The following is a 10,043-nucleotide window of genomic DNA, read 5'->3' as shown; positions in this document are numbered from 1 at the left end:
AGGGCGTCGTCTGCTACGCTGTTCCGATCATGAGGACACACTCCCTGCCACAATACCATTTCGCAAAAACACGCCAGGCAGTAGAGCACATGCGCATGAATAAAATGCGACAGTGAGACGTGATGCCGTCTCTTTTTTGCTAATACGTCGGCCGCGCTGGCGAAGCAGATTGAAGATAAGAGAAAATAAAAAGAAGGAAACGCAGCAACAGATGGAAACGATTGCCTGGATCACGATAAAAGACGCACCGACCAGCTGTTTAATCGGTATTTCAGTATCTAGAGGGTATAAAAATTGCACCGCAGCTTTCAAACGTGCCCTTCCGCGGAGAGTGCCTCCTTGCGAGTTATCTTTTTTCGGTTTTTGTGGCTCTGGACCAAGGCCCACTTATGCTGTCTTTTTTTGTCTTAATTCAGTAAAGTTTACTGACTCACTCCTGAACTACTTGGAGAGCAAAGACACGGAGCCACGAATGGTTGCGCTTTCCTTTTTGTTTTCTGCAAGAAGATTGCCGTTTCCTGCATGCGTCACCTGAGCTGGGAATCGTAGTCGTCAGATTAGGAGCGATGAGTGCATTGAGAAGCGTGGTGTGTATAGGAAAGTTTTTTTTTTTTTTGAGGAGAGGAGGGGGTAGTAAGGCATAGTTGCATGTATCCGCGGAAGTTATAACTTTTATTTGCATGGTGCATTTTAGAACTGAAACAAGGCCTTGACTCAAGGTTTTCACACATCAGACTTAGAAGTTAATAACGCTGAAATTCTCCTCCAGACTGAGCAACACCCGCGATGCGCCTGGGCAGGGAGTCGAAGAGTGCGGGCACAAGGTTCATGTCATCCTTGAGGGCATCCCATTCACTCTTCACGGCTTCCCATAAGTCGTCTGGCGATGCATCGTGCAGACCCATTTTTGACAAGTTGGACTTGAGGATACCCCACACATTTTCAATTATATTGAGGTCCGCTCCCTGGGGAGGCCAAGACAACGTCATGATGCCTAGTTGTTCCAGAAGTTCTTTCACGGCGCGTGCAGTATGAACCGGCGACAGGTCATGCTGTAGGTAGAAGCAACCATCCGTGAAAGGGCCGTCCAGAAGATGGGGAAGAAGCTCCTCATTAATAATCTCCAGGTATGCTTCTGCACAGAAACGGCCCGATATACGACGGAGTGGGCCAAGACCGTCCTTAGTTATTACTCCCCAAATGTTTACACTCGTCCTGCCACTAGACTTGACCTTCTGAACATAGTGTGGATCAAACCTGCAACAGAGGAAGAAAATTTTATAAACAACATAAATTGTGTGAATGGCGCTTAGACAAGATTAAACGACACCTAAAAAAATATTACGGCAACAATACACCCGCTCTTTACATGGAAGTATAATCCATCCACAATCTCAGCAAACATTTTTCAAATTTAACCAAGTATAAGTAATTCTATTAAGGAACAATTTTACCCGCCTGTGCTGCATCATCTATTTCTAGAACAGTGACAGCTGAAATTGATAATCACATGTCACCCCGCGAAGCAAATGCCATATACTTTCGCAGATGTAAGCCAAACATAGCCAAATAAAAAAAAATGAACAATGCTAAATCACCTACCTCATTAGGTCTGGCCGGTAAACTTTCTGTTGCTGGTTCCATTTCGTGCAAACCGTGGACTCGTCTGTGAAGACAACATTTGCCCAGTCCTCAACGGTCCATTCAATATGATCGCGTGCAAACTGTAGCCTTTTCTCCTTGTTAGTCGCCGAAAGCTTCGGCTTCTGGGCCGCAACTCGATTGCGAAGACCTGCTTCTCGAAGTCGGACACGCACCAAATTGTCACTCACGTCCACTCCAGCAACCTGCTTCAATTCGCCAGCAGTCATGAAGGGCGCTACACAAGCCGCAGCAACAGTGGCATGGTCCTCTTCTTCGGTTGTCTTACGCTTCAAATGTCGAGGCGCGTCACAAATGCGCCCTTCGTCGCGATAAGCCTGAACTATCCTACTTACGGTAGCCTGAGTGACTCCAACGCTCTTAGCGATTTCTTTCTGAGACTTGCCGCAAAGCGACATTGCGATGACGCGGTGGCGTTGTTCCATTGGCACGCGTGGAGGCATTTTCCGCCGAAGAGAGCGTTTGAAAGCTGAGATGCCTTTTTATACTCTCGAGACACTGCAAAGCTGATTAAACAGCTGGTCGGTGCGTCTTTTATCGTGATCCTGGCAATCGTTTCCATCTGTTGCTGCGTTTCCTTCTTTTTATTTTCTCTTATCTTCAATCTGCTTCGCCAGCGTGGCCGACGTATTAGCAAAAAAGAGACGGCATCACGTCTCACTGTCGCATTTTATTCATGCGCATGTGCTCTACTGCCTGGCGTGTTTTTGCGAAATGGTATTGTGGCAGGGAGTGTGTCCTCATGATCGGAACAGCGTAGCAGACGACGCCCTTTCTTCCTGCTCGTGCGCGAACTCTCGCCTTGTTGCACGCTTATCGCCGTTATAAGGCGCTCACCAGCAGTTCAGTCGACGCTCGCGCTATATTATTAAAAATCAGGGCGGCTGTACTGTGAATGGATTAAAATAGCCGAGCTCGAAAAGAACAGTTCCGCAGCTATTGAATATAACGCGCACCTCGCCGCGGAGCCAAATCAGTCTGGCCGGGCCGGCAGCGGCTGGCGCACTCGGCGCGAAATAAATACATGCTCCAATTTCCCCGCCAGTGCGGTCAGAGTGTGCCGAAGCCGCCGAACGCGTCGGCGGTCAAGCGCAGTTGGAGTATAGAGGGTCTCGCTTTGACCGACGTGACTTCTCCGTGCAGCGCGCGCGCGCGCCTCGCCACAGCATAAATGCACCTTAACAGAGCCTGCGCTTAACCGCTAACCAACATATTCAGCGGCGGCATCCATGGGAGCCACTGAAACCCCCCGCCCACTCACTGAAAGAAAGAAAAGTCCGGTGCCGAGGTTCGGAATCGAATCAGGGCCTTCGGCCTTTGAGGCGGAAATGCTGCCGCTCCGCCACGACGGCTCAAGTTACAGCCGTCAATAAAGGCGCATCTGGTGAATGCACTCTTCTGATGCAGAAATCTCCGTGCTTTCGCTAGGTATATCCTGGCCTAACAGAGCTAGGCCATCAGCAATTTTCCTGAACTGCCTTGTACCTTGTCTCCCGTCCCTAATAAACGATTTCCGTGAAGTAGTTTGAAGTTGACTGGCACAGCCGGGAATGTTTCGCCGGGCAAGCGTGCGAATACACAAGTGCTGCCTTGTACGATCACCGACCATCGTGCCATCATAGCTTTACATCGATCATGGCGATCATCTGACAAGCCTTAACAGGCTCCTTCAAAGGTTAACTAGCACTTCAAGCGGCACTTGGAGTTCCTCTGCTGTTCGGCGCTTGTAAATCGAAGCGCGTCAAAAACAAAACCACGGGGCACGCAAAGCTCATAATAATAGTAATAATAATAATAATAATTGGTTTTTGGTGGAAAGGAAATGGCGCAGTATCTGTCTCATATATCGTTGGACACCTGAACCGGGCCGTAAGGGAGGGGATAAAGGACGGAGTGAAAGAAGAGAGAAATAGGTGCCGTAGTGGAGGGCTCCGGAATAATTTCGACCACCTGGGGATCTTTAACGTGCACTGACATCGCACAGCACATGGGCATCTTAGTGTTTTTCCTCCATAAAAACGCAGCCGCCGCGGTCGGGATCGAACCCAGGAACTCCAGATCAGTAGTCGAGCACCCTAACCACTGAGCCACCGCGGCGGGTGGCTCATAGATGCGAAGCGCCATAATAAATCGAAACTCTCCTGGCCGCCTGTGGCGCCGCCAAGCATCCGTTTTCTTTGCTTCCAACATTCAGGTTGTCTTTTGCCTGCCTTCGTTGTGTGATAAAAGTGCACTATTGGTTTTAAAACAAAACTTACTTTAATATTGATATGCGCAACCTACCTTTGTCAGCCTCAGAGATTCGCGAAACCAAGTAGGATGGAAAATTGCTCCAAGGTGGCGTCTCTTGTCCTATGGTGTCACCACGCTTGTACTTGCGAGATTGGCCTGTGGTGGCGATACCTGTATTTTGGTTCTTGCTATTTTCTACCTTACAAGAGTTTTGTTTTCAGTAAGAGCGGCGTTTTTGTGATCAGGAGATGGTATTCTATCTATACAAGCCAACTTCAATTTCTCCTCAGTGTCCCTTTAAAACACCCTAGCTACTGCCCTCAGTCACCCCTGTGACTCAGCTTGGAAACGTTGGGTTAAAGTTAAAATTTTGGTTGGAGATGTGCAGTTTATTATAAGTCTTCAAACCCAACCAGACATGCAAATCTGTCAAAATGTTTAGTTTTCAAATATGTTCATGGCATGTGAACAAGTTAAGGTTCATGTAGTTTCCATCACTCCCTGGGTGGCTGAATGATTGCAGGGCCAGGTTGCCCTCCAGCGCTGCAGTATGAATATTTATTTATGCCCCAGTTCCCCTCTCCCTTCATCTCCCATAAATTTTTTTGTGGAAACAAACGTGCCTCATTGGACATGCAGTATGTCATCTATAGATGGTGTTTCAACAAGAACTGACACTGCTGCCTCAAAGCACTTCCTACTATTCGGCTTGAAAGGCTTTGGGTGGGCATGTAAACAACACACTATGTTCACAGCATGTGAACTAGTGAAGTGAGAAAATGTGAGCTTTAAAATATGTGGGTAACAGTATCCTGAAGCCATGTTTCAAGTTCCATTGCATTTTTATACCTTGTGTTCAAGATCTACTTTGTATGTCTTAGTTGAAAAAATTAGTGTAAACCACATTACTTTCCTATGTTGCTTGGAATAGCACCAAATATCTCTTATTGGAAATGCAATTCGATTTTAGTACAATTGCATTTGAGTAATGTAGAACAGAACACAACTGCTGAATGTGAACTAGGATGCTGTTTAGCATCTGAGGGTATCGGGAGAGGAATGCCAGTGTTTGTCACATCGAAATGTCTACTTAAGACACCTGTCCTGTAGTAAAGGTCGGTATAAGCTTTTATTTGTTTTCAGGAGCTTGTTTAGGCCACAGCCATTGATAAACAGTGAATATTGAGTGTTTTTCTCGGAGGTATTGTATGTCGCTACAGACATTTGTGTTTGACTTACTTTTATTTATTGCTATCTGTACTGACATAATTTCAGTTATTGTCAAGTACAGACGTCAGTTGAATATTTGTGCTCAAATCGAGTCAGCAGAACATGGAGAGGGACTAAAAATATTGCCTTTTGTTTTTGTTATGAGACATTTTGTCACGGGGAGGTTTTTTTTTTTTTTTTTGCCCAGAGCATGGTCTAATTTACCTGAATGAACTACATTTTTGACTCATGAAGAGTTTTATGTCTGAGCCTCTGGTGTGAAGCAGTTAGCCAAGAGTGGATTTACTGAGCAGACTGTGAAATCATTGTCCATATAAGTACTATTTCATTGCTGTGAGGATATTTAAGTGTTGTGTGTACACAGTTTGATATTGCATCTGTTATTTCTAACTGGTCATCTTCACTAGGTAGCTGGCAGGCCAGCACTGAAAGGTGCATATTGTGTGGTCTATAAGAGCCACTAGTGACATTATAACAATAGAAATTCATGTCAGTTTCTGTGGAGTAGCTTGAAAACCTGTCATTCGTGTGAAAGCTGCCATGGTGGTTGGTGGTTAGAGTTACTGATGTTTGCATTGTAAGTCATTTTGTGGTGTGTTTTTTGCAGTGTGTCAAGAGAGTGCTAGTGTTTTAATGTTTAAGGGCAAATCATGATCAGCTTTTATTAGATTTCGTCTATTTATACTACTCATCAGCCTTATTAGGGTTGGACATTCATCTGCGGGGAAGACAGGCACACAAGGAAAACATGTAAAAAGTGGCTGTACACAGCAGCACCTTTTTGTCGTTTTGTGTGCAGCTATTGGCTAAAGCAGCAGCTGCCTTTGTACTCGTGTCTTTTTGTGTGGGGAACAGACTGTGTGCGTTATTGTAACCTTCTGACTTTTTACATTTGCAGCAGTTGTGTGTTTGTCCATTTGAGAAGCCATGTCTATTTATTAATCATTCACTATTTCCCTAAACGCGATGTGAAATGGCCGCAGAGAATCAGTGGGATGATGCACAGTGATAGGCTGTCACATGCACAAGCAGCAAGTAATCTGCTAGCAGACTGGACAATAGAGCAGAGGTAATGTGTAAGTGAATGGAAAAGTGAATGTGATTGCCTCTATATTTCTGCTGTGGCCTAAGTTTTTCAGCTGCTTTGTAGCTAGCAGGTTGCATTCATTATGTTTGGGTTGTACGCTCAGTGCCGCATGTTGAAAAAAAAAATAATAATGCTCTCATAACTCACCTTTAGAACTAAGCTCTGAGCAAAACCAGGGCTTTGTGTGCTGTCAAAACAGCTACTGAGACAACAGAAAGCCTACTTGGTCTTCCAGTGCTCAGCCAAGGACCCCTCTTGTCAAGAGTGCACAAAGTTTCGAAGGTGCTGTGCTTTTTGGCTGTGTTCATACATTTTTAAGGTGTCTGCCACTAAAATCAAAGAGGCAGCGTTTTACCAAAGTCTAGGGCAGGTGACCTGCCTTAATGTAGTAGCTAGCCTCAGCCAGGGTGCAGAGCACACCTCAACCTATAATTTTTTTGAAACATTTAACCATATGCAGTTTTTCAAGAAAAGAGTTTGCATGCGTGAGAGAAGCAGTGGCACTTGCCTTGTGCACTATATATGATATGCAGTTTATCTTTAGCACTTGTTGCTTGGCGGAGCTTGGACTTCGAAGCATGTAGTGTCGACATCTCTTGTATGGTTCTTTGGTTCTGTGTTGTACAGGGTACACTTAGATTATGTAGCTTATTGTTGATCGTGTTATTTGTGCATTTTCCCATGTGTTGTATATACTGCAGAATGAAAGTATAGCGCCGAGACTTTTGAACCCAAGTGTGGAGGCCCAAGTGTTGTTAGCGCTAGACATCGCAGTGTGCGTAAATTATAAGCATCCCAAGGCTTTATGAACATGTCCTCTGTGATGTTTCTAACCAGTGTTGGCAAAACCTCAATCAAATCCTCTTTGTGTAGATTCATGGTTGCGAGTCACTGTTCGCATTGTGCCCACAAGCATTGCAAGAGAGGTGCCGTAAAAAAGGCTAATATTAGATTCAATGCTCTTGAAGTCTTAATAATGCCAACCTGCTGCTGTATTTTATGACAGTGATTGCTGCAGAGAAAGTTAGACTGAAAACTTCATGGCTAGTATGTCCGATTCATCTGTGTAATACTTCCTGTTGTTTTACAATGTGGTAATCTGCAAGCCTGCCTTTTGCAGAGCTCTGTAGCGCTGGTTTTGATCAGCCTTTGCACATTGCATTTTCCTGTATGAGCAAACTGTATTCTGGGCCATTCATGTGACGATCTCAGACAGCAGTGAAAATGTACCACAGTTTTTGTCATGCAAGCTGCTGCTAGGGCTAAATGCATTGAACATGCATGCAAGCAGTGCTTGAGAAAAAAAAGATATCAAATCAGCCAACTCGTGGGTGCTGTTTTTTATTTTTATTCTTTGCTAAAAGTGGAGAAACGCGAGCCAACGTTTTCAATGCCGCCCGATGAGGTTATTTCTGGAGTAATTTGTTGGCAACCATTCATCTTGTTTTATATCCTGATCAGGAAAGAAAGCCAGTTAACCTACAACCATTTCTGAACTGTTCTGCACTTGCTCAGAATACTTCCTGCAATGTCTCTGACCAAGGCTAAGTTCACACTAAGGTTGTGACTACCACAACTTGCATATAAAGTGATGTCAGTGGGCATTTCAGTCAGTAGGAATATGTAAATCTTTCTTATTTACAGCAGTTGCATTAGGTATGCCTGTTGAGTCTGTAGTCAAAACTTGGTGTAGGAAGCTACAACAAAGTTGGACTTTACACAAATTGTACATGTTGAAGTAAACAGGTGATTACAAGTAATGCTGAAAAGCAACAAATACAGAAATTTACATAATGAGGTAGCCTTGTAATAAGAAGTAGTGTACATTCAGGCTGCATTTTTTAAGTCTTGCGAAAAGAAAAATGTTTTTCTTTTAGCTCTCTAAACACCTAAGGGATATCTCATTATAAGGCTCGTGCTTGAAAAATTTCTAAAGTGGGATTTTTCCCTGCGTAGCATCCAGGATCTGTGATATATTGATGGCAAGGAAAAGAGGATAACACGCAAGAGTTTTTGTTAGAATATCTTGCCCAAGTGTTGTAGCACTGGTCACTGTTATTTACAGTATGTGTAGTTCGTAACTACAAAAAAAATTGGACAAAGCTTCTGTGAAGTTGGCTCTGCACATTAGCATGAACTCAGTGATTGGTCTAGTGGTTTGTATGCTTGGTCTATGCAGTGCAAACCATTCGAAAGCCAATTATGCAATTGTGTGCCTTTCAACAACCTGCCGAAGGCATAAGGAGTGTCAGTTATGAAACGACATAGCTAGAAGTGCCATGGCAAAGGAGAACGATGGTAGAAATGCATTTGCAGCCGCGTAACTTGGAAACTAATTTTAAGTTTACTGTTTATTTATATTATACGCTCAAGGATGAAAGTTTGTAAACGCCAGCATCATTTCAAATCTACTTTAACTGGTTTGCACCATAATTTCAATTTTTTTTTATTTTTCTTGCACAGTGATTGCATGGATCTGCTGAGCTTATTTTGCCTTCTTTATTTTGCAGTATGTGTGCCTAGTTTGTAACGTACATATTAACCTATAAGCCTGTTACTCAAGCATACATATCGTGTTAGTATTAACATTTCAGCGCAGTACTTTGAATGGTGGTAGACTGTTCTGGAAGCCTCTGCTTCTGCAGGCAGTGTGGAATCTCTGCCAAGGCAGCATTTTTCACGTAGTGCGACTGTAATGCTGCAGTACATTGCATCTTGTATGCTGGCAGCTCTTCATGTAACAGGATAGATTTGGTGTTCCATTACCAGGATGAAGTATGGAAGGGCAGAAATAAGATACACAAGTAAACGATGCGAGTAGTGCTGACTGAATGTCCTTTTATTTATTTATGTTGTCTCTATGAGTGCTATTTTGGAGTTTTGGCCTGTCAGTGACCTGCTGCCATCGCCATGTTGGGTTGCAGTGGTTTGGTGCCAGTGGGCAGCTGCATACAGCAGTTGAACCAAGTAACGCCACTTTTACTGTATATTCAGTTCCTAAGCAATCTTCTGTGGTATTGTGAACTTTTTTTCTCAACAGAAACACAACTTTCCTTTTAGCTCTGTGTAATCTCCTATATGCTTCAGGTCGCAATAACTGGCAAGTGTCTGTTGCAGAAGCATGCACAGCATTGTCCAGGCAGTTTCTTATTTTTTGGCAATTGTTTGCATTTTTGTGCTGGCTGACATTGCTGCTGTGCCATCGGTTTAGTACGTAGTGCTCTTGCTTCTTCACTGTACAACTTAGCTGTGATACGTGTATATATGACACCTACAATAAATGTGTATGCAACTGTAGCCCTTGCTGAATGCTTTCATTGACTTCAGGCAACTTGGTACACAGCTAAGCATTTGGAAGTTGACGAAGAGTTCCAAAGGTAAGTAGATATTTGGATATCTCAATGTTTTTACGGCTTCCCCAAGAACATTTGACCATTTGTAAGGTAAGGATATTTACTGAGCAAGCATGCTGAAACGCTTTGCAATAAGAAAAGATTTGTGTAATTTTAAGGCACTGCAGACTTGTTTATTTTACTAGCATGTTCCAATGCAAAATGAAAATGGGTATTCCCCACCAGTGCATATTGCAAAGAGGCTGACTGACAGTTATCACATCTGAATGATGTTAATCTGGGATGCTGCTATCAAAAAATATGCACACGGGGGAATGTTTGGTTGTCAGTTTGCTGCTCTGCTGTGTGCTACGAAGAGAATGGATTCTGAGTGTGGTTGGAGGGCTGGCTTCAAGCTTCACCTCTCTAATCAACATATGCCTCTAGAATTGCTGATTTTCAGAAATGTGAATCAAGTAGAACTATCAGCCATGGACTTC

The sequence above is a fragment of the Amblyomma americanum genome, chromosome 1 (assembly GCF_052857255.1).
Source record: "Amblyomma americanum isolate KBUSLIRL-KWMA chromosome 1, ASM5285725v1, whole genome shotgun sequence".
In the NCBI taxonomy this organism is placed as follows: Eukaryota; Metazoa; Arthropoda; class Arachnida; order Ixodida; family Ixodidae; genus Amblyomma; species Amblyomma americanum.
Note: the sequence above shows the minus strand (reverse complement) of the source record.